Below are 25,566 nucleotides of genomic sequence, written 5' to 3' on the forward strand. Positions count from 1 at the left end.
CTGCTGTGAAGCGCTTTGTACTTTAATGGCACTTTATAAATAAAGATATACATACATACAAGTGCATAGCTAGTACAACCTACTCACAGACAGCTGTTTCAACCTTTTCAATCCAACTTGTTCTCTATTCTGGGCCAATGTCAAGCTGTGCTCACCATAAACAAGGTGGGACCACGGTGCTGAGGTGGGAAAGGATATAATGCCACCCACAGCCACGAGGGCGCGTCTGGATTGTAGATTTGGTCGGGGTAGCCGGGTCAGGGTTGGAGAGGTTTGGATGGTCGATATACTTGCCCAGTTCAGAGTAGGAGAGGTGCGGAATGTTGCAGGTACTATTGCCGTGTTTGGAAAGGGTAGAGTCGTTGTTGTCCGGTTGCCAAGGTCAGGTTTGGAGAGAGTAGAATGGTTGTTTGTCCGAATGCCGAGGTCAGGTCTGGAGAAGAGCGGATGGTCATGGAAAGCCGGGTCGGTACACAGGAAGGTAAGCAGCAAGACAAGGCAAGACTGTGGAGGCAGAGAAGAGGTGAGTTCAACACAACTAGAAATATGCTCAGCCAAAGTGCCAGTGGCACAGCTGAGCATACGTAGGTGAGAGCATCCAATGAGCACATGCAGCGTGGGGGTGGGGGTCAAGCAGGGGCTGTGGTAGGCAGAGTGCAGGTGCAAAGAGGATCTCAGAGAGAAGAGAGGCAGGGCTGCAAGGCTAGAACGTGCCTCCATGCTCGTGGCTGCGTGCGCGCTGCGCACGCCAGTGATTGGCACTATTAGGTTTGAAACGGGTGTCCGCGCGTGTCGTAGTGCTGCGGGAGCTGCCTGACATGACAGGAGATGGAGACGAGCGGTGCGGAGGAGCCTGTGATGGCGATACGCATGCACGACCAGAGCAGGGGCAGAGCCCACAGGTGGAGCCATGGCTGGCGAGTTGCGCGAGGGGGAGAGGAGTCCCGGTCGTAGCGGGAGGTAAGCGGGGAGTGCGCCAAAAGCGGCGTGACAACCCGATCCTCACAGCCAAGTCCAGGGTGTGTTGCAGCAAATTAGCACATTTTCATAAAATGTGGCAATTAATTGGAAGTAGACTTATTGGTCTGTAGTTCTCCTGGTCTTCTTTGTCTCTTTTACTGTGGATGAGAATAACTGTTGGTTTCTCCACTGTTCTTGAATTTTCCTGTTGTGCAAGCAGCATGTAAAGAGTTTTGCAAGGATTTTCTCTACTTCTTCCCCAGCTTCTTTCAAAATGTAAATTGTAATTCTATCTTCCACATGAGCCATCATATTCATTGTGGACTTTATTGCCTTTGCCACTTCTGGAAGCATGCATGGTACATCATCTTGGTTCCTTCTCATCCCCTTCTTCTGCTGGATTAAGTCCTGTGTCATCATCATGTAGAACTCCTCAACTCTCTTTATGATAAGCGCACAGCCTTTAATTGTCGATCTATATGTCATCTTGTGAGTGGAATGATTTGCTTCTTCCCAATCACAAGTCGCTGCCTCATGTTTTGTAAGCTTTTGTTATCTTCATTAGTCGTCCTCACCATATCCGAATTAAATTCTTACATCTTCAGTTATACATCTCCTGAACATCTTGCACAGCTCTGCATTTTCAATTCTTGTTCTTGCATCTTGGCATTACTTCATTTCATGTACTCTCCTCATTAAATGCTTTGTCTCATCTGATATTTTCTTAACCTGTTCTTTGGTAGGGATTCCTCCAGTTCACCCTGTGCTTTCAACTACGCTCTTCATAAGTTCTTCATAATTTTTTGTTAAAATGTCTCCATGTATTTAGAAAAAGCTGAATAGATTTTTCAGCTCCAGTTGGAATTCTCTGCTGGTATCCTTGAGGTTTTTGATTGTTTTTTGCCTTCTTTTTAATCAGTTTTCTTCTTTCCATCTTTGCATTCAGGTGTAAGTTGCAGCCAAGAAATTAGTGATCACTCCTTGTGTCAAAACGGTTAATGGCTGTGCAGTTCTCAATCATGTTTCTTGTTACCTAGGGTGTAATCACTTTCATTCCAGATTCCATTGGGTCCACTCCATGTCCATCTTTAGGATACTGGATACTTTGATTTTTCTTGAAGAATGATTTCATGATGTAGAAGTTTTCACATTCTGCAAATTCTACCCATCTGTCTCCACGTTCATTCCTGTTGCTGTAACCATACTTACCATCTGATGCTTCTTCCTTATGCTGGGCACCAATATTGTTATTGAAATCTCCCATAATGATCTTGGCGTGACAATTTATTTTTTTGTTACTGCTGCGGCCGAGTTTATTCGAGCATTTGCCCGTTCTCGGCCGCAGCAGTAACCTGGCGCGCGCCAGAGGGTGCCGGGCGCGCGCCGAAGACACGGAGGAGCGCCCTCCGATCGGGGCTTTCTCCCTCCCGCTGCCAGGTCCGCCGGGTCCCCCGGAACCCCCTGCCGCCGTCCCCCACATCGCGGGACACCAGGGCTCCCTCGGGGAGCCCTGGACGCACGTGCAGGGGGCGCAGGCACCCGATGACGCGTGACCGCGCGTCGATGATGCGCGGCACGCCGAGGGAGTGCGGCTAGCATGCCGGGGCATCCCCAGGCTTGCGGAGCTAGCCGCACTCAAATAAAATGTGCCGCCTCTGTACATTGGTTGATTTCGTGGTACAGTAGGTCTTCAACTTCATTGTCTGTGTGACTTGATGTTGGGGCATATACTTGGATTTTTTTTAAACCTGTACCTCTTTCTCAACTGAATTACGATTCTGCCAGGTCTTTCTGATGAGCTTTCATACTCCCCTACAGTGTGTTGTTTCTCCATCTCCTCATCTCTCACGGAGTTTCACATTACAGTTTATTTTACTCTCTTTTTCATAGTTTACACTCTCCTCTTACTCTGTCACGACTTGTCTCTCCAGCATCCTCTAACAATCTCTCTAGTCCGTCTCTAACAGTTTTACCTTTTCGTTAAAGACCAACCTATTCCTTTTTAATTCTATATGTCAGGCACATTCTCAGCTGTGCTCCCCTTCTACTATCCCTGCTGAAGATTTAAATCTTCCCCTTTCCTTTATTCAAGCCCACAGAGTCCCCCTTTCGGACCAAGGTACATATGGGAATTACACAAAGGTTAACTATTATTACACAAGTACTATATAACGTATAACTTCCCATTACATCCAGTGTGGCAGCACATTTGTGAAAATAATGTAAAAACATTTTCATGGCGGAGACCATTATACACAGCATCCCTTCCTTTGTGAGCACTTCCCACCTTACCCACCCCAATTTTTTTTAAATGTATTCTGTACAAAGTTATGTCTCTACATTATCTAATGTGTTCATTTTCTTTTTAATTGTCACCACTTGTGGATTTCTGGTGCCTGCCATAATAGTCTCCGTACGTACGGAGTAATAGTTATTGAGGTTATATGACCTCTGAGGCCAAAATGTCAGGGATCATTCTTCCAGAGGTCAAGTTAAATCCACTGTGTGAGAAGGACACAGTGATCATTAGGGGGTAATAAGCCACACTATTGTGGTTGGGATTTAGGCATTTTAACAGGGCAGACTGGCAAACAGCCCTCTATATTATTTTATATAAAATGTTATAATAATAATAGAGTGGTGGCCTTTTTGATTCCAGATTGTGCCTTTTTCTCATTATTGTGGGTAGTATGGGGCGAGTTGTATTTTGTTACGAGTTTTAGAAGTTAATGAGTTGAAAATTTTTGTACAGTAGATCTGTAACAGGGGAGTTATCACTGTTCAGAAAATGTGCCTCTAATCCAGCAGTGTGGTGGTTAACTGCTGGTAGTCAATTGACAAACTCCACCTGCCTGATTGCTTAGAAAAGCCTGTCTTTTGAGACAGGAAGTGAGACTCCTTAGCTCACACCTGAGCTGAACTTGGAGACAGAGCAGAGATTGTCTTTGACTCTCACAACTTGTGAGACTGACATGGGGACAATGTCTTGAGCCCTGCCAGAAGAAACAGCAGAGCTGCTTTCAAGACACAGGGGACACTTCTAAACCTGAATGCTGACAAACCCCGAAGAAAAGGACGACAAGGAAGGACAGATGTCTTGAGCGACAAGCTGACCACAAGACAAAAGGGGACAAGATTCTAACCTGGAGCCTGATATTTCCTGTGCACACAAGGGTGCGGTTCCAAGAGAGCAGAGAAGCTTCCCCTACAGCAGCCCAGCTAACAGATAAGACTTTGATTTTCAAGACTTTTTATATCTGTTTATTTCATGCTATATGTTTGGGGCTGGGAGACATGCTTATCTAAAGGGAGTTGTGGATTGCATAGTATTTCACTAGAAATACTCCCAAGTGAATAGAAGTTTTGTTTTCCCCTTGTTTGGATGGTTTCCTGATGTTAAGGAAACAGGCACAATAAAAGCTTTATTTAATTTCACCATAACCAGTCTCCCTTGCATACCTCTGTGAGCGTCCGCCTACAAGATCCTTTGACAGAAGAAGAGTTAAACAGGAACAAGTAATTGTTTTAAAAGGTCAGCTCAGACATACAGCAAAAGTGCAACACTTTTGTTAATTTTACAAGCACTTGACAAACAGGCAAAAACAAGCACAGAGAGAGGATTTGTCCTTGACAGTGGGGGACAAATGTGAAGCCAAAAATAACTGTTCTGCACCACATGCAAGCAGCTGCTTTTGATAAGTGCTGTGCTACCTATCAAATTTTAATGCTGTTACTGCCAATGTTTCATTTCATGTATTGCAAAGTTCTGATAGGTCTTTAAAATGCACTAACACTGTTAGACTTTAGAATTGTGTAGTTTCCACTTAGAATGACTTAATCACTTAAATGGCTTACTGTGTGGGCTCATTTAGGTTTCTTTCCTCCCCATCATGTGATGTAGGATGCCAATGTAGAAGGGATTGCCACTCCCCACTGTGTCTTTTCACCAGTGATGCCACCATAGGGAGATAGAAAGGTATATATAGCTTTACCTAATGTTCTGGAAACGGGTTCTTCAGTGTTAAGACTGGGGCTTTACTGTGAGGTTTGTATAGGTTTGTATGTGTAGCTCTCTTTCCCCCTGACTAAAGAGACTACCGGTACTGCCGTTACCTGTGTGTCTACCAGAAGGCCTGAGCCTCTGCAACAGGGAGCCTGGGGTGATATCTTGCTCGCCTCGGTGCAGCGCTTCCACCTGCGATGGATCCCAACATAGTGGGAGGAGAACCACGAAGTAAACACACACGGGTATATAACAACAGTATTTTCTGACATATAATCTGCAGCACAGGAATAAAAAGGCCCTGCAAGGCCGCACTCACACAGTAACACCTCCCTAGTGGAACCCCCAAAGTACTGGTGTGCCTGGGCAGTTAAACAGTTAGTGTCCACAAACCAGTCCCTCCCCAAAGAATGTGTGTGGGATAGCGCAACCCACAGTGTGTTTGGCCGTTGGTGTACGTGGATGTAATACCTCCCTGGACTTAGTCCAGACCAGGCCAACTGAGCAACTGAGTCCGCGAATCCGCGACGTGGTCCCATACTGCAATCTGTTGGGTCCTCTGCTGTGCCGATCCATAGGCGGTTGTCTCTGGAGGGGTTTCCCGCTGGAGTGTGCTCCTGTAAAATAGTTTCTAATAATGTAGTGGTGGTCTGGACCACAACCACAGGCCACGATTCACCACACAGCGTCTTTCCTGTATCCCTGACAATATGCAGTAAAATGGGGAAGCTTCCCTATCTAGGGGCCTTCCCTGAAGCAACCACAAGCCACAAGCTACAAGTTAGATGGGGCCTATCTGGGACCTAAGGGGTGATCTAGGCCTAATCTGGGTGCCACTTACACCCAGACCCTACCTTCTCTGTCCTGGCTCCAACTGCCGCCTCGTACTCTAAGTGTGCCAAATGTATCAATCCTCTCCTTCAGTAGTTTGCTGCAGCCCTATTGGCTGTGCTGTCTGCATGATCGGCTGCCCCAGGGGATCCTGGGAGATGTAGTTCCCCGGCGGATCCTTACAGTAGATGGCCGCCGTACCTCAGAATGCTCTGCGCATGCGCGACCTTCCTGTGCGCCGCTGGGAAGTCGGGACACTTCTGCACATGCGCGCCTAACTGTCATGGCGTTCCCCGCTAGCCAGGGGCACCATGGAGCCTCCGGAGAAACGGAGCTTCCTCTCAGCATGCAGCCATCCCACAGTGTCCCTGACAGCCGAAGTAACCGGGCCGTCCCCTTCCCTACAGAGGTAAGGGGCTTGGCTACATATGTATAGCTAACTGTATTAAGAAGTGTCCTGTCACCGTTTGTGGTTTTCAGTTAGGAAATGTGCCTTTTAAGTAAGCGCCAGTAGTAATGGTCCGATATTGTTCCACTATTCAAAAGGAGGAAGCATACTTTAAATGAGAAGTTCTCGCATAGTAAGTGTGTATTTTTGTCATATTGGAAGTGGCATTGGGCCTTTTTGTTCTTTGTTTTATGCATCCGCCGTACTCAGCAATACTCCCTTTTGACACTTATATACATATATATATTTTTGTGGGGGCTCAAGGGTTCCCAAAATTAGCTTCTTGGGGTTCTGTGTGTATGTTTGTATTGGCCACACTGGAAAGTCCCTAGTGCAATTCTGACCACATAGACATGATGAAGTAGGCAGTACATAGTTTGCGGGTTGCTAAACCTGTAGCCTGAAGTATATTTAATAAAAGGCCCATCCAATATGGGGCATTACTAACTTTATGAAAGAGACTGACAATTTACGCCTGGCTATGGGTAACCAGTATAAGTACCTCCCCAGCATTGGAGTGGGAGCTACCAGGGGATGAAGTCCTGAGTATTATTTTTTGCCACGAGTTTCTGTCAAGTGAATTCTGTCAACTGTAAGTATTAGGGGTTTACTTTAGGAGATGTATGTCAATACCTGTGAAGCCTTGTAGACAGGTGTCAAATAAAGCACCTTTTATGTTTTACAAAAGATCCTGGTGCCCATCATTTTTTTATCTGCTTATTCACCCCCAACCTGCACCAACCCAGCACCCTGAACAGATATGAGAGACTGAGCACTGCCCTGTATATAGTAGAACTGATGTGACCTCCCTTGGAGCTGGGTAAGGCCCCATTCACACAGCGCACTTCACGATGTGCTCACGTGCGTGCGTGTGTTCGTCACCGACCCCTGGCGGCCAATGGTAGTGTTTAGTCTTGAGACTACCATTGGCTGATAAGTGCGGCGTCCACGCTGCTGCAGTAGCTGGAGTCTTTTGAAAGTGTGATTCCTGGCTGCAGCAGCGGGACGTCAGTTTCAGCAGCCAATCAATGCCCAGACGTTTTACATTGATTGGCTGCTGAAATCGTGGGGATGGCAGTGGGGACGGGACGGGGGACGGTAAACTAAAATAAATAAATAAAATAAAACTAGCTTTGGGGACACGAACACACCCCCCCGGTTCCCCGCAGCACCCCACCCCCCCGGTTCCCGCTGCACCCCCCCGGTCCCCGCTGCACCCCCCCGGTCCCCGCTGCACCCCCCCCCCGGTCCCCGCTGCACACCATCCCCCATCTGAAGGTGAATTTTGTTCACGCCCCCCACCGCGACCCAACTCCTGCAGCTTAAGCAAAGATCGCTGGGCTTCCGGAGCGCACGGCGGAGGCGCGTATGGAAGCGCACAGCCGTAGCAGGCAGTGTGAGCTCAGCCTAAGGTTACAATTGTATAAGGTTCTTTTTACATTAACTGGAAGGAACAGTAAGCTCAACTTATAAATACAGAAACATACAGTGCACCATCTCCTGGAGGCAAGACATGAAATACCAATATTGTATGTGCAAGGTGATATCCATGCTGTGTGTTGCTCTCCAAGTGTTATACTCACATAACATTTGGAGAGCAACACACTGCGTGGATATCATTTTGCACATACAATATTTCCCTATATAGTTTCTTTTTCTCCCTGGATACAGTTCCCCACTCCCTTGTTTTTTGAAGAATTCGTTTGATAGAGATAATGAGAACTTGTCTCTATTTTGGGGGTTTGAGTGGAGGAGCAGAGTATACATTTATTCAGTTTTGCACTTGCACTTCTGTGGGCATTACTACGCACGCACGCACGCACGCACACACGCACACACACACACCTTCCCTTGTCTTTTACACTGCTGTGGAAGCTGAATTCTCAGCCAAAATGTATTCCCATTTTATTCACTTAATCACAGATTGTAATCACTGAACGTAGAGCGCCACCTGCGGTTTTTCTGATTAAATACCAATAGCAATGTGGTGCCTCCAGCACTGAAATAAAGGTAGATGATTTGTAAAATGATTTCATTTGAGCAGTTGCCCAGTAAGCAAGAACTATTCTTCATGGTCACCTAGCCACGGTAATTAACAAATGAAGGAGCAGGGCATAGGGGAGTGTGAGGCAAACAACAACCTAATCATGTTTTTCATGCATTTTAAATGGTTGTCTTTGGCCATATCCTCTGTATTTGTATCGAGGCCATGAGAAATCCATTCATAACACTCAAAAATGTGGAGGAAACCGAGCATCAGTTTGCCCTAATCCAGAAACGTGTGCAAAGCTGTTAGTTTGTTGTAATATTGATAGGGGCATATTCTAGTAGTTTGCGAGTTTGGAGAATCACTGGTATGAATTATATCCAATCATAAGGACGCGCCGAAGCCGTATAATTGGCAATGCCACGAGGTGGCAAAGTATTACTGATACTCCAGTAATGGAGTATTATACGAAAGTACTATCTGTGTCTCCTGGGATATAAGCTACATAAGGTGTGCTCCCCTATGGAAATAAAAGAGGGGAGATAAGAGATGGCTGCCATCTGTATAAGGCTGACAGGACTGTGTGGGGTTAGTAATCCTAGATGGTGATATATAAGCCCTATAGTGATCCAGCAGGTATATGCATGACTAGGGTAATTGGGTGAGGTATATGTTACAGTCCTTGGGTCCTCAGTGGACAGGTAGTGTACAAAAAAATATTATTAAAAGAGGGGAGCTAGTCTCTCTGTGTGATACCAGGGGAGATTCCGCTGGTATCCCACAGAACGGGGTTATTACATCATTAACCCATAGGGAATTTTGACATTTAGGGGTCTACAAACCTGGCAAAGTGTACTAACGACCTCTATAAGGGCATTAACCCCTGCAACCCCGGGGGAATACTGCCCATTTTGCTGCATACTTTAACCATACATTAACACTTGCCTCCCTGGCTACCATATAATAATAATTTTTTTACACTACCTGTCTGCTGAGGACCCAAGGACTGTAACATCTACCTCACCCAATTACCCTAGTCATGCATATACCCACTGGATCACGATAGGGCTTATATATCACCATCTAGGACTACTAACCCCATGCAGTCCTGTCAGCCTTATACACATGGCAGCCATTCTATTATCTCCCCTATTTTATTCCCATAGGGGAGCCTGTGTATTTATGGATATATTTGTATGCACTTACAGTATTTACCATCCTATCAGTTATGACAAATCTCCCCATCCTCCAATGCACAAAAGGTGAGGGTGTAGGGGGGCAGGGGAAAATGAATCCCATTCATTTTAGAACCAACAACGGTATATATCCATTATAAGGCTCACCCTGGGAGCCATCTATTCCTCCACAGCAAGGACATTTACTGTAGCTATCCTTAAAGTGGCCTTGCATATCTAAACCATTTTGAGCCTTTAAATTACATAAATAATTTTCTATTTGTGATAAATGGGTTCCAACCTGTCTAAATAAATCTCTCTCAGCACCTTAAAATTCTAAGTGATGGAAAAATAATCTCTATGGACTTGCGCATAGGACTAAAGGATCTCCAACGAACCAAATGAACCTAAATAATACATAAATAAAGAAATTCTGCGTAATTACAGCAAACATATTTAGTATAAAAACGTATCTATAACCTAGCATAACTTTTAAATCTATTCGAACCCCAGCGGCCAATACGTTCTATAATATTTTCCCCTAAAGCCAAACCGATTTTGAATCAACACCTTCTCTGCCCAAGCATTTTCATAGAACATTCATAAGAGAGACACCATTCGAATGAGCAAAATAAGAAACACTTAGAGCACTAGGTAAATAATAGCATTTGTATATGCTCAAAGCTTGAACTGGACAACGATATGCACCAAAATGCCAATGGTATAACAGAACAGGGACAAAACTATTCACTGTGCATCTGCCAGAGTGCTAGAGTATTAAATTGAAATACGTTATTTTACAATAAATAAAACTCTGCATTTGGCAGTAGGTGATTCCACTTGCTTCCCACAGCAAACACAAATGTTATTGGGTTGACAAGTCTAAGGCACCTTAGGAATGGGTTTATGGTGTCAGACCCAATAGCAACAGAAGTTGAACCCACACAATCTCTTTTATTCAGAATAATAGTTATAGTAGTGTGAACTAAACCAGCTGATGGGTTACAGTGTATTCCGTCTACTAGTAGCATACCTCCAAAGGATATTTTTGTCGTTGATTGTAACCTTGAAAGCACTGCAAGCACAAAGTAATAATATGCACTGAGGGCTATGAGTTACTAAGGCCAGGTGACATTAAATAACAAATGAACAGAACATGGGCAACCTCGCTCTACTCGGTATGAAGAAAATGAGTGCCATGTCTGATGCTAGAGGGATTACACAGTTTTATAACTGCGGTTTGGCAAAGCACTATTATTATTTGCAGACAAATATTCTTGGTACTATCTTATCAGACCAGATCTGTGCAATCTTGTTTATATAGACCCAGGGTGGGCAATCCTGTCGCCATTCGCCACTTGTGAGGGGGGCTGGGAGATATGTGAGATGAGAGGGGGCTGGGAGAGAGATGTGAGGGGGCTGGGAGAGATGTGAGATGTGAGGGGGGCTGGGAGAGATGTGAGGGGGCTGGGAGAGATGTGAGGGGGCTGGGAGAGATGTGTGAGGGGGGCTGTGAGAGATGAGAGATGAGAGATGTGAGGGGGCTGGGAGTGATGTGAGGGGGCCTCTGGTCTCTTCCCCCCCCCCCACATGCAGTCCTGTTCAACTGAATAAAAACATTAAAAAAACATAAATATAATACATAAACACAAAACATCTCCCCCCTGTCTCTCACTCCCCCCCCCCCCCTGGCTCTCTCTCTCTCTACCCCCCCTCCCTGTCTCCCTCCCCATGGGAGAGATAATCTGTTACTAAAAATTTTGAATCCCCCACTGGGGTGGGGGGGGGGGGGGTGCTTGATGATGGGGGAGATCAAGGGTGCTGGGGGAGATGATGAGGGGGGGTTAAATGAGATGGTGATGAGGGGGGGTTAAATGAGATGGTGATGAGGGGGGTTAAATGAGATGGTGATGAGGGGGGTTAAATGAGATGGTGATGAGGGGGGGTTAAATGAGATGATGATGAGGGGGGGTTAAATGAGATGGTGATGAGGGGGGGTTAAATGAGATGTGATGAGGGGGGTTAAATGAGATGGTGATGAGGGGGGGTTAAATGAGATGGTGATGAGGGGGGTTAAATGAGATGGTGATGAGGGGGGTTAAATGAGATGGTGATGAGGGGGGGTTAAATGAGATGGTGATGGGGGGGTTAAATGAGATGGTGATGAGGGGGGGTTAAATGAGATGGTGATGAGGGAGGGGGGGTAAAGGAGATGGTGATGAGGGGGGGTTAAATGAGATGGTGATGAGGGAGGGTTAAATGAGATGGTGATGAGGGGGGGTTAAATGAGATGGTGATGATGAGGGGGTGAGGAGATGATGAGGAGGGTAGTGGTGGTGGCGTGAGAGGAGGATGAAGAGAGGGGTGAGAGGATGAGGGGGGTTGCGGTCTGAGGGCTGTTCTATAGAGGGTGCGCTTGCTGCGCCGTGCGCGCGCGTGGCAGTTATAGTTGGCTGAGGTTAGCAGCCTTTCTATAATGGTTTTACGCCGCTACCACCACTGAAATGTGTGTGTGTGTGTGTGTGTACTGTATGTATAATGTTAATAAATAATTTATTAAAGCATTTCTTTATTTATTTCAAACGTATTTATAACACACACACACACACACACACACACACACACACACACACACACACACACACACACACACACACACACACACACACACACACACACACACACACACACACACACACACACACACACACACACACACACACACACACAGTACCTCACTCGCTCACAGCATACACACAAAAAGCATGTATTACGTGCACGCACGTTCGCACAGGCACGCACGGGCGCACACACTATAGAACGGCCCTGAGAATTTATAAACTTGTTCAAACAGTGTGTGTTTAAAATTTTCGCATGCGCAACACAATACCTCAATTTTTACATTGTGTGGCTATTTTCACTTCTAATTCGCCACACCTGTGGCTACATTGAAAAATAGGTTGCCCACCCCTGATATAGACCTTACAGGGGACATGAAATCCATTCTATTTAAGTGGACAGGGTCTCTTTCAGGGGGATTGCCCCTCTGAAGAAGCCAACGTGTGCTTGAATGCATTGTGATTTCTCAATCTGTATTATCAACAAGATCACAATCAGGCATTTTTTGTTCCGCAAATATAAATATACAGGCTTTGTGTATCATTTTGTTCAAATTACCACTAAGAACTAGGTCTCACTAGGACCAATAAACATTCTGATTTGATTACCCAGACCTTGTGCTTTTTATAATTACAGTACGTTTTATTTTATTATTCACGTAATTCTGTCTCTTAATAAATATATAACTTTTTAACTCACTTAGGTTAATACATCATTGATATATTATATTACGTTAATGTAACCTATATGTTGCAGCTCTTTGGAAGTCCTTTGTCATTCTTTTGTCATTGTATATGTATTAAAAGTGACTTTGTCTGGGTCATTATATATCTCTAAGGGGTATTTTACCAACTTGGAGTATTTAGGATAACACCTCATCTAAAGGATTGCCTTCTCTCTCTTCTTATTTTAATAGAGATGAAATAAAACATGTTTTTTGACACACAATTAAAAACAAGGCAAAGCACACCTGTGACAGTGGTGCTAGCCATCAGCTGGTTAAGCTCTCGCTGATAGAGTTCAGGCCTTAAATAAAAATCAATGGCTGTAGGTCCTAGTCCTGTTGGGCCTGACACTCTTCCAGTCATTAGGTTGGTGATTTAGGCTTATCATCAACTCTATATAGTTGGCATGGAAATCCTTTAAGGAGTGCGGGATGGAACTCATTTAAATATACTTTGCATATGCTAATTCCTATCTCCCAGGCAGTTACCTCAAGTGTGCTCCTTTTTCTGCACACACATCTCCCTAATTTATTTGGAGGGACCTTTGAGGGGATATATATACAACTGGTGACTGCTAAGAAAATGAGAAAGCTCCCCCTCTCTTTACCCCTCTGCATGTAGATTTTAGTCTGCGGGACCTGTTTTGTCAAAATGATCTCTGGGGAATGGGTTTTGACCATACTACCCTGTATATACCTTTCTTATTAAAGACCAGCTATCTAAAGAAAGGGGAGGGGGGGTTTAACATTGTCACATCATGAATTATAACAAAATATGACTCCAAAACTGATGTTAAAAAATGTATATATTTAATAAAGTGCACATTGTACAAAAGATCACAGTCAACAGTGCTATAAAGATGATACAAAGTATATACAATGTAACTAGAAAAGTTTGCATATGAAATAATACAATTGTGAGTCTGGAGCAAGAGGGGACTCTGAGAGACGCGTTCCTGTTCCTAGGTTTTACTTGGTCACATAAAATTGTATTGCAATCTGCAGAAGCATGGTTCGCGCATGGTTCACGCATGGTTTTTGGCATATTCCCTGTTTGATACTTTTCTTAGAGTCAGTGAGTGATGGAACACTAGTTGGTGTTTTGCTTGTTTCAGGAAAATGTAATTGCAGGGATTCTGTGGTTGTGGTGCTTCCTTGTTGGAGCCAGGGCAGTCTTAACAGCATTATAGGCCCCCGGGCAAAGCAGTGCACTGGGCCCTGCAAAATGTCTCTCGCGAATGCAGATATGCCAACTCTCCGCTACAAGTCGTAATTTTTCTCCTTCTACCGAGTTAGCGGGAGATTTGAATGTTGAGGCGGGTGATTGGAAAATTAGTGTTAAATTCTGATCTGTGCATAGATTAGCATGGGGCCCCTATGCTCGTGGGGCCCCTGGGCAACTGCCCAGGGTGCCCATGCGTGAAGACGGCACTGCATGGAGCTGCTCCAGTCCTTACAGTTTATCCCAGTTGTAAAATGTTGTACATTTCTTGTAATGTGGCAGCAATGGTCTCAGCAATGGTCTGTCTCGTTTGGAATTTGAGCTGTTTTTTTTTTGCAGAGCAGCATTTGTGACCCGAGTTCTTTTTTTGATGGCTTTCACATCTTCCACAACAGGTCGTTTGAATTTTATGCATTTGCAATGGTATAGTTTTTACTTATTGAAAAAGCATTCCTGGTCCTCCTCCATAGGTTCAGCCAAAACTTGAACAACAGATGCTTCCGGGGATTGTGACTGCCTCTGTTGGTTTAAGCCAGCTGAGAAGACTCCCCCCTCTGCTCATCCTGCTCTAGTTTTCGGGCTCACTGTAGCGCATTGGGGACATGCATGGTGAGCACGATAAGGGGGAGTCATATCATTAGGATTCCAATGAGGCTCCTGGTCAATCAAAAGTAGGACAAGGTCAGTGAATGTTGAGAGACAATCGACTGTAACTATCTCTGTATGGGATCATAAATGTAAATGCCTTAAATTGTTCCAATGAACACAATGTTGAATGCTTTTTAGATAGGTTATTATAATGTTAGCGAAGCTCATTGGAATAACAAATAAGGCACTCCTCAGCAGACAATTGACTGTAAATGTGATTAGCTCTGTATGTGATTAGCTCTGCATGAGAACATAAATGTAAATGCCATAAATTGTTCCAATGAACAAAATGTTGAATCATTTTAGACAGTGAAATAGGTTATTATAATGTTAGTGAAGCTCATTGGAATGACAAATTCACTCCTTGAACTTCCATTTAGGTCAAGATCAATCAGATGGCAGAAAGATTAATAACATCCACAGCTTAATAACAAGACACCATACAGACTGCAAGAAACCAACTATTATGAAAATAATGGCAGGTAAAGCCTGCAAAGAGAGAGAGAGGGGGTGAGAGAGAGAAAGGGGGTGGGAGAGGGGAGAGAGTAGGAAGTGAGAGAGCAAATAGGGAGTGAGAAATGGAGAGGTTAGTAATGTGTTCGTGTGTTGGAGAATGATTAATGATAAGTTCTCTTTTGATGCAGGTGTAACAACCCTATCCCCACCTGGCGGCAGTAGATAGTAGGAACACGCAATCAGTCTCTTTCTACTCTGCCTGCAGGATTTCTAGCTGCTTCAGCGTAGTGTAGCTCAGTCAGTTTTACCTCTGGTCTCAGGGCTTCTCTGTTGGATCCAGGCCAAGGCTGTAGTGAGGAGTAGATGAAGAATAAGTAGAACAGGGCACCAGGAACTTTTAAAACAGGATGCTTGCTTTTATTGCACACAAGCAGACACAGCAGGATCAGTATACCAAGCAGCAATAATCAGGACAGGTTTGCAGTTCCCTGTAAGTCATACAGAACTTGTACCTCACACTACCCCTTCCACATGTAGGCTGACTTCACCCCCTCCAACGTTAGAGTAGCTGCAATTGGTCTCCTAGCTCCAGGGAAATACACTTAGGAACCTCACCCCTCTCTGCTCTACTCTACTCTACTCATGGAGAAAGGCTTTTCCTTTATTCTCCTGCCTGATGATATACTTGGCTGCTTTGCTTGTATTCCTGGGGCCTGTGCTCTGGAACAAAAGGGCCCTACTTAACCGAGCTGAACTTCTCAGGCCTGTCTTTACTCAGGACCCAGGGCACACCTAATCATAAAGGGTGGTTCCCCAACGTATATACCCTGGGGATGGGAACCTTTTCTCCCCCAGTCTCTGGGCAAAACTCACTGTTAGGAAACAGTCACCCCACTGGTCACATTGCCTACTAGATCTTTCCTAGTCATACCTCATGTGCCTGGGAGCTGCAACGTTGTAGCCTATCTAAGAGCCAACTTACATGCAGGACCAAGTATAAGGAGTTTAACTCCTACACTGTCAGAGTGCTGCACTAGCCTGCATGCGAAAAGGATCTGGATTTAGAAAGGGGGCTAAACAGGCATGGTATTTGTGAGTACCCCTCTGCACCTCTTTCATCCTGCTGATTCATTTTACTCCGAGCTAAGTATAACATGTATGAACTCCATGTTGTCTAACACCCACCTCCCTCAAACATTAATAGATCCAGCTGTGTGTGATCATATTCCATCCTGAGGCATATTCCACCCCCACAGTGATCACCCACTTTAGCTTTTGTTCCAACATTGCCCCCTAGGCTAAGTCCCCGCTGGCTAAGTCCCCCTAGGCTAAGTCCCCGCTAAGTCCAAGCATGAGCGCCGGGAGTCCTGTTGGGCGCGAGGGAGGGGAGCGGGGCATTGCAGGGAGTTGAGCACGCGGTTAAGTATAGACTTTTTGTTTACCTAAGCGCCGATCGCGGCTGAGCGTGGGTGCACACGCACGAGCGCCGCGCCCACCGCGTGAGCGGGGACTTACATATATAGGGTCTGTTTTCTTGATAGATAGAGAAGGGAATCCTCATGCATGTGAGCAAAGTGGATAAATCAATGATATATACTGTAGATCAATATTCAGACGTACTGGTGTACCATTCAATAAATGAATAATAAACTTGATACACAGAGTCTGGTATGGGTGTCTATGGTACTTTATTTCTAGAATGTCTTGTGTGCCACAATACAAACAGAGGGTGGGTGAGATGAATCAAACTGATCTGATTCCACCAGATATCTAAGTGGGAGTATTGGGCTGTCAGTGCAGCTACTGTAGCAGATGTGACCTCAAGTAACCCTATAGGGTCATGGAGTGCACAGCAAACCACCTAGTGCAGACATAAGTAAAGTGCTTTTATTATATAATATGCGCACATAAACTGCACTGGTGAGGCATAGATAGCTTGTATAGGTGGGTTATCTCTGTATAATTCCTAATAGAGTAGCCCACACTGAGGTCTAGTAAGGTACTCTAAGAGTGACCCACAGTAACCCTATCAGGTCAGATCTCCCCCTAAAGGATGTTACTGAGGCAGTAGATCCCCTTACAGGAATCCTACTAGATGCAGGTATCCCGTCAGACCCCTCCTCAGAGTACACCCAAACCCTCTAGTCCTGAGATGGCTTAGGGACTTTCTTGTGGGCCCGGACCCCTGGGGTAGTAATCTTGGGCTCCGCAATGGGTTTGGGATGGCTGGAGTTACTAGTGGATAAGGCCTTAGGCATAGCAAAGTCTGTGGTCAAGTCCTGGTGTTTAGGCCTGCCCTGGCCACCCACGGACTGTACCACTGGAATGTCTGGTCCGCAGGTTTCCTGTGATACCAGCCCATAACCTGGTGCATATACTACTCCATTTATTGACTAGAGGGGCCGGTACTCACATGAGCGGTCAACTCCGGTCGCCTCGGTAGTGACATCATCTGACTCCTCTGTTCTCGCGAGATCCCAGTACAGGTCCAGATCCTGCACCAGAAGTATGACAACATCCAGTCGGGGCCTAAAGGTGTTGCTGTCTCCCGCATTGAAGGAGGTACCTCCTCGATGAATGCCTCCACTGGATCCTGGGGAGAGTAAGGGGGTGGTTTTTCACCTCTCTGCTGGATTCAGATGGTCATCTGGTCGTCCGGACCAGTCACAGGTGCCGCCGTTGCCTTGCTGGGAGCCGCCACGGGTGTGGCGCTCCTTCGCTGCTCCGGGCGCACCAGTGCTTGCCGTGTAGTTGTCTGTCCTGGACTCCGCTGCTCAGCACCGCAGGTAGGTGAAGCTTCTTCCACAGGCTCGCTGTGTTGACACACTGAGTGGCGCATCACCACGGATCCTCGGTTACTGGTGTTGTCGTCAGACAAGGGTAGGGACACCTCCTCAGGGTACAGGTCCCGGAGCACTTCAACATCGTTGGTGGCAATTGGCCGGAAGCCTTCCTGCTCCCGCGCCACCAGCGGACATGCTCCGGCCTCTCCCATTGCAGTGAGCTTACCCGGTGGTTCTGGTCTTTGGGTTCCCGGCTCTGGAACCGAATCTGGAACCATGGCGCACAGACAGCCTGGAGCGTCCGATAAGGCACATGGGCCCACCGGATCATCCGCATCCCAGCTCCTTGCAGGCCACACCAATCTGCATGACAGCCTGGTCTGGCTTCTGAAGTTGGGTGGCTGGTATTAGCACCACAGGCCGCATGTAGTAGGCCCTGCACTGTGGACACGTGGCAGTAGAGCTGACTTCTCCACCGGGGGAAGTCGCATTGCAGGCAGAGGCACTTGATGAAGTATTGCCCCGCCATCTCCACTACCAGGAAACCTCCTGGTAGTTGTTAATTCATGATCTTGCATTCAGCCATATTATTGGTAGTCTGAAGGTCAAGGTGCAGCAGTTAGAGCTCTGTTCTGCTTGCTATCTCAGAGGAACTGAAGGTGGGGCAGCGTAGACGGTCTCTGGTGATTGGTGCTTACAATGTCTCCTCCATCTGTTGGAGTTTAAAGTAGGGGCACACTGTAGCAAGGCGTGACTTCGGCTCCACGCTGAGCCAATCACAGCGGGTGGGCGTGGCTTCAGATTTTGCGCCGAGCCCTTGCAGATCTTGGCAGGACTGGAAAAGCTTGCAACTTTTCTGCAAACTCCCTCTGGTTTCCGTTTTCGGCGTGAACCGCCATTTTAGATTGCAATTTCCATGAGGTGTATTCTCCTACAAAGGAATCACCATTTTGGGCCAAATAATGTGCCTTACTGTGCGGTCCCCTTGATTTTGATGGGAACCCGCTCTCTTTGAGCTACTGCAACACATGGTTTAGCTGACTATCTGAGTGTACATATACCCCAGGCTAGGCAAAGCTCTTTTCGGTATGCTGAACATGATAACAGTCCATTGTGAGTACTACTGTGGCTCCCTGTTCATCAATGGCTCAAGATACTCTGGTAGCTCCTCCAGCAAAGTTCATGACACCCGCGGATCATGTACCCTCCTCAGACACTACCTAGCGATACCTTACGCCACCCTGCTTATGGCACTGACACTGCAGACCCTTTCTTGAGTTTTCTGGGGCCCTGCCAGCCACAAGGTAGCACTCCTCACTCCCCAAAGGGGAGGGGACAGTAGGTGTCGATCCCAGCACACCTCTGCGTGACTACCTGTCTCTTTCATGGGAAGAGACACACTGACTAAATTTAGTGGTGCAGCCCCTTAAGTACAAAGGAGGAAGGTACAAGGTCTGAGCCCAGGATTTGGCAGAACACCGGCCTTGACCCACCTCCTCCCCTGTCACTCAAGAGAGCTGATTACTGTGGGGAAAATCCCTGGATTGGTCCTGACATTGCCTGCACTGTTACCAGGGCTTGCATGTTAGGGAGGGCAGACTGGTAGCCAAAACCAGACACACACACACACACTATATACACACACACACTATATACACACATACACTATATACACACATACACTATATACACACATACACACATAAACTATATACACACATGCACTATATACACACATACACTATATACACACATACACTATATACACACATACACTATATACACTATATACACATTATACAAATAAATTACTGAAAGCTAGGGGTAATGGTGGGCTTAACCTTTACTCAAAGCAGCCGAATCTACCCCTCCCATCACACCTCCCCCTTAAGTGGAGAGCTCTGGGTTAGCGACCATAATGGGTTGATCCCCAAGCATGACGCTCGAAGGTCAGAGCTTAACTGGCCTTGGATCGTCCTGCTTGGAAAGTCCATCGGCATTGCCGTGCTCACTTGCCTTATTGTGCTGTACGGTGAAGTCATACTCCGATAGGGCCAGACTCCACAGCAGCAGCTTGGCATTATCCCTTGAGACGCACTACAACCAGCTCAGGGGATTGTGGTCCGTAATTACTGCGTTCAACCCCATCGGCACCCACCTGACTCAGCTCTGCACCGATGCCAAAGTTAGAGACATCAGTTTGAATCAGGAACCACTTGTCATAGTCGGGAGCTGCAAGGATCGGCGTGCTTGCCATGGCAGGCTTGAGTGCAAAGAAGGCACTCTCACACTCTGGTGACCAGGCTACTGTTCGAGGAAGACACATTTTTATCAGGTCGATCAAGGGTTTGGCTAGGACACTGTAGTGGAGTACAAACCTGTGGTAATACCTGGCTGTCCCCAGAAATGCTAGCACATGTTTCTGGGTCTTGGGAACTGGCCACCACACAATGGCTTTCACATTGGCGGGCTCAGGCTTGAGATACCCCCCGCCTACCCTGTGCCCGAGGTATACAACCTCCATCATCCCTATTTGGCACTTGGCTTACTTTTGCGTGAGCCTGGCCTTCTGGATGCAGGCTAGGACTGTTGCTATATAGGTAAGGTGGTCAGCCCAGGAGTTACTAAAGCCCACCAGGTCATCTATGTACGCCGAGGTATGAACCCTCCTACACGTTTCACACAACACGGTGCTTTATCAAGATACCTTGATAAAGCACCGTGTTGTGTGAAACGTGTAGGAGGGTTCACACCTCCTTCTTTGCAATGTTGGATGGACAATAAATATTTTTTTATTTTTTATCACCTGTCTCCCTGGGCAGTGCGCTGCCTTGTACATTTTATGTTGTTGCCTGGACCTGTTCTTGCGGCTGGACACAGCCCCTAAAGAATCCAGTTCTTACCCAATCTAGGAGTGGGTAAGATATTCTGAAGAATTATTTCATCTATATGAACTACAAGAATTACTACAAACTTTGGTGAGTTTTTTGGACTTTTGTTATACCCTCATCTCCAATGAGGTGCAGTGAAGTGAGATTATCATCATAATTTTTCTGTTACCTTCAGGAGGTTCATGAAGTATTGGATTCTAGTCACTCACCTTGTAGTACACACACTCCATAGATAAGCCATATCTCTAAGGATTCACTTATGGATAAGAATGAATTTATTCCGGGACTGTTGGAGCACCCACTATCTTCATATGTTGAATTTGCCATTAAATGAACCTTCATATTTTTACAGTGAAAATGGTTTCAACGTTTATTGAAAAATAAAACAAAGGATCTGTTTTTTAATTGTTATTGAAAAGCCAAATGCACTTGTGCAATAATGACATTCATTATATTAATGTGTAACGGGTATTCCCCCACCCAATCGCATATATGGCGTATGTAAGGGGAACCTATATGTTACCAGGTGTGGTGCAGCATACCTGTCAGGCTCACAGGAGGTCTGAGCCTCCGCTAGTGAGAGCCTGGGGTGAATCCTCTGGAACGATCTTCTAATTACAGCGCCTCCACCTGTGCAGGAGTCTAAGAGTGTAGAATGTTACATACACAGGACCCACATATATGAACCACATACACCAAGGTATATATAACACAGGTTTACTATATGGGCAGATAAAACACAATACACATGCATCAACAATATGACATCAACCGTACATAACTTCAGTGTCACCCTGTAACACTGCTAAGCACAACTATCCACACACCTCGCAGGGCCTTAACCCCACACGTTATATCAATAGTCCCAAATGTCCCAAAATACCCCAAGTGAGTGACTGTTTGTAAAGTTGGTGCACTTGATGACTGACTGTACCTGCCCAGAGCTCCAGCACCTGGGGCTGCAGACACTTCACAAAGGATCCACCGCTCTGCGATCTTCTCAGCGATGTCCTGTAACTCTGCCTAGCAGTGGGTGCCTTCCGCATGGAGTGATCCACCTTTGGAAAGTCTCTTATCTCTGCAGCCGCAGAGAATGAGTCTTTGCACACTGACCCTTCTTGTCAGAGCACACAGCACTGCAGCTGTGTCACTGACTGAACTGACTGCTAACAGGGCACAATCCCTACCTAAGGGGCCTTCCCTAAAGCAGTCACAAGCTGAAGGGGAGTGGGGTCTAGCTGGGGCCTAAGGGGAGATTTCTGGCCTAGTGCAGGAGGCTACTTTCCTCCCTGCACAAACACACCCTCCCCTCTCTGTGTCCCAGCTCCTAACTGACAATCCCTGTCTGCACACAACATTGTTGCAACTTTGCAGCATGAGAATCTGTCAGCTCTATTGGCTGTCTTGCTGCCTGTGACCTGGGTGAAAGTGCAGTCCCCAGAGGCTGCTGGGAATTGTAGTCCTTGGTGGCTCTCTTTAACATTGGGGCCGCGTGCGCGCTGTGCAATGGCCGCCACTATGCTTAACTGCACCTGCGCAACTTCCCAGAGCTCCTGCACACTTGTAATGGCTACCGCTACCCTTGCCAACCTCTGCGCATTGCGCGAACCTCGCGTCACAACCAAGATGGCGGCGCCCACCGGGAGAAGTCGCCGTCCCCTTCCCCCACTGCCACAGAGGTAATGCAGGGGGCAAAGGAAGATCAGGGGAACCGGGGGTGACCCCCTTACAAATGTAAAGATGAGTCTGAATGATGTACATTATTTGTAAAATAAAAAAAATGAAGTATTAAGGAAACGTAGGAATGCTGACTTGAACATACCTGAACTGACAAAGCAAATAATTTAAAAATACTGCCTATAGATAAACCGTTGGTGGTGTTACAAGATATTTCAGTGAAAATAATGGACACGGCTTTCAAAATGTTACTAAGCAACACCATTTTATTTAAAAATGTATTTGTTTTTCTGCCTAGCAGAGGGAGAGAGAGCAGATCATGTAAGACAGAGCTCAATAAACTACACAGAAGACCAGGAGTAGATTAAAAAGACATCATACAGAAGATCAACTCGCCTAGATAACGATTCAGCTAATGGATTATTAAAAAGGTTAAAAGGGTTGTCAGAAAGTCTTAAAGTCAAAGATTGAAAACTCAGAATATAACTGGTCTAAATGCTAAAGTATTTCTACCCTCTTTAGTGAACTGAAGTAGGGCAGTATTATCAATCGTGTGACCTTTTTAGCATTACTATTCTTGTTGACTTGTTAATGAAGTGAGTTATCAGACCTGACATGGCATTTTAACAAAAAAAAAGAATAGATGATCTTTTCTCAAATTTGTGTTCTCTTTCAATAAAAAACATAATCCACTGAAAAACATCAGAAGAAAGGGACGGTATCCCTCCGTGAATCATGGCACACAAGAGTATATCAGTAAAAATAGTACACAAAATGGAGGAAAGCAGAGCACTTTCAATGCATTGAGTAAGTGGTGAAAAAGAGAGATGCGTATCCCAAAGGTATAAAAATCGAAAAGTTTAATGGATCATAGTAGGATACAAGGCTTGTATCCCACACCTACGCGTTTCACTCCGAGGCCCTTTACCAAGCTTGATAAAGCTATACCTAATTTTGGTAATGAAAATATTAGCCATATAATGCAAATGATAAAAATACTAAACCTGTACAGCGTTAATATACATAGCATATAATGGAATATATCATTAAAAAAATTAATGTAGCAGCTTTGTCCCAACAACTTCTCATTGTTATTTATCTTTAATAGATAACCGTTCTTTAGAGTGTTATACAGTTAAATCTACAAGGCACTCAATTATTGTTTATAATTCAGTCTCTGATCTACTCAAAACATTCACCTTGACCTTAATTCTCCACTCAGGAAACGGCTAGCTTTTGTTTAACTTTCCACTTGTAAACATCTTGCGTAGCAGTGGCCATGATAATTGGCTTTCTGTTAAGAGAGTGTAAGCTCTTCTGTAACTGTGAAAGCAGTAGTAATGGTATTAACATAGAATGTAATAGTTAACTACGATAACCCCTGAAGTACCAGATTAATTCAAATATTTAATTTCCCCTACCATATTTATTACACAAGGTATTATGAAAATAAATAAATAATATATTAGTTCACCACTATATTGCATGAAAAAACAATAAACACCATAAAGGCAAATGGGAGAGCTGCACACTGGCTCATTAACAGATCAGTCCAGTTAGCACCATTATTGCTTTCCACAATGTATCGTTCAATACAAGCCAGACAGATTTGTGCCACTTCATGTATGTACATGTCACCAACAAGGTGATAAATGCCCTCTTCTGAACAGAGACGTGAGGATGTCTTGCAGTTTGATTCCTGAGCTATTCCAAATCTTTCCAAGAAATTGGATATGCGCAAAAGGTTTTACCCAAGTGCTTTTATGTCAGTTCGCCATGAAAGTTTGTGATTTTTGCCAAATGTACATAAATACGAGCATACTGTATGTAAGAGTTCTGTTTGCAGCCGTGTGGAATCTCATGGGACTTTCACAGGCACTGTAACAGCTGGTACTGGTGGTACCCTGCCTTAGTGCGATTGCACACCCTAAGACTATGTTCAGTATGTTTATTCAGTAGGCATTGCATTCACTGCATATACATAGTGGCTATGCTCAGGCAATGGGTATTCCTGACCATCAGGAGTGGATAAATAGTCTGGTCCAAGCATACCCTCTGGCCTTCACTGGATGAGAGAATAAAGCCTGCTGACCAGCAGGATCCTTAACGGTACTGTCAATCAGTAATCATTATCATCACTTGATTTAATTAGTTGCCCTCACTTGTGCACTGTCAGTTTAATTCACATTACAATACCACGTTCACTAATAGTAACCCTAACTCCAATGTGTAAAGAAGTGATTATATCTCTGGCGCCTAACACATACAAATAATGTGCAGTAAAAGGATATATACACTGGCGACACACTTTATTCGAGCTCGGCTAGTCCCACGAATTCGGGTATACCCGGGTGTATTGAGGTTTGTGACTGTTTTCTGCCCGAGTGCATTGAGGTATTTTCAGGCAGGGATTGAAGCATTTTATTCCCGCTGGCTGCAATACTGCACAGTATATATATATATACTGCATTACAATTCATGAATTTATGCCATCTGGTAGACACGCAAAGCATTGCAGCCTATTAAATCCTAATCATTATCATTTAACAGATCAGCCGCCCATCAGCCAGGCATGAACCCAGGCTGGGAAGGCAAACGCAACGGGGCTTGTCAGAGGTGAGGAGCGGCGCATTCCAGGTATCTGCCAGGTACATACTGGGTATTTGCTCGAATAAAGTGTGTCGGTGCAGTATCCAAGACTGGTGGGTGTTTCAAATCCAAGGATGTACTCCAATCGATTAAGTTTCATACATGTAATGAAAACAAATAAAATACTTAGCGTAATACTGTGAGATTGGAACAAGACAGACAATTAAGACAAATTTGTCTTAATTGTCTGTCTTGTTCCAATCTCGCAGTATTACGCTAAGTATTTTATTTATTTTCATTACATGTATGAAACTTAATCGATTGGAGTACATCCTTGGATTTGAAACACCCACCAGTCTTGGATATATATCCTTTTACTGCACATTATTTGTATGTGTTAGTCGCTAGAGATATAATCACTTCTTTCCACTTATTGTTCCTCTGACCTGGGGGTCAGAGTTATATCACAGGCAGCCGCCTATATTCTTGTTTATTATAGAATAATAGGTCATACAATTACAATCACTTTGGTGATTATAACTATATCAGTTGC

The sequence above is a fragment of the Ascaphus truei genome, chromosome 3 (genome assembly GCF_040206685.1).
Source record: "Ascaphus truei isolate aAscTru1 chromosome 3, aAscTru1.hap1, whole genome shotgun sequence".
In the NCBI taxonomy this organism is placed as follows: Eukaryota; Metazoa; Chordata; class Amphibia; order Anura; family Ascaphidae; genus Ascaphus; species Ascaphus truei.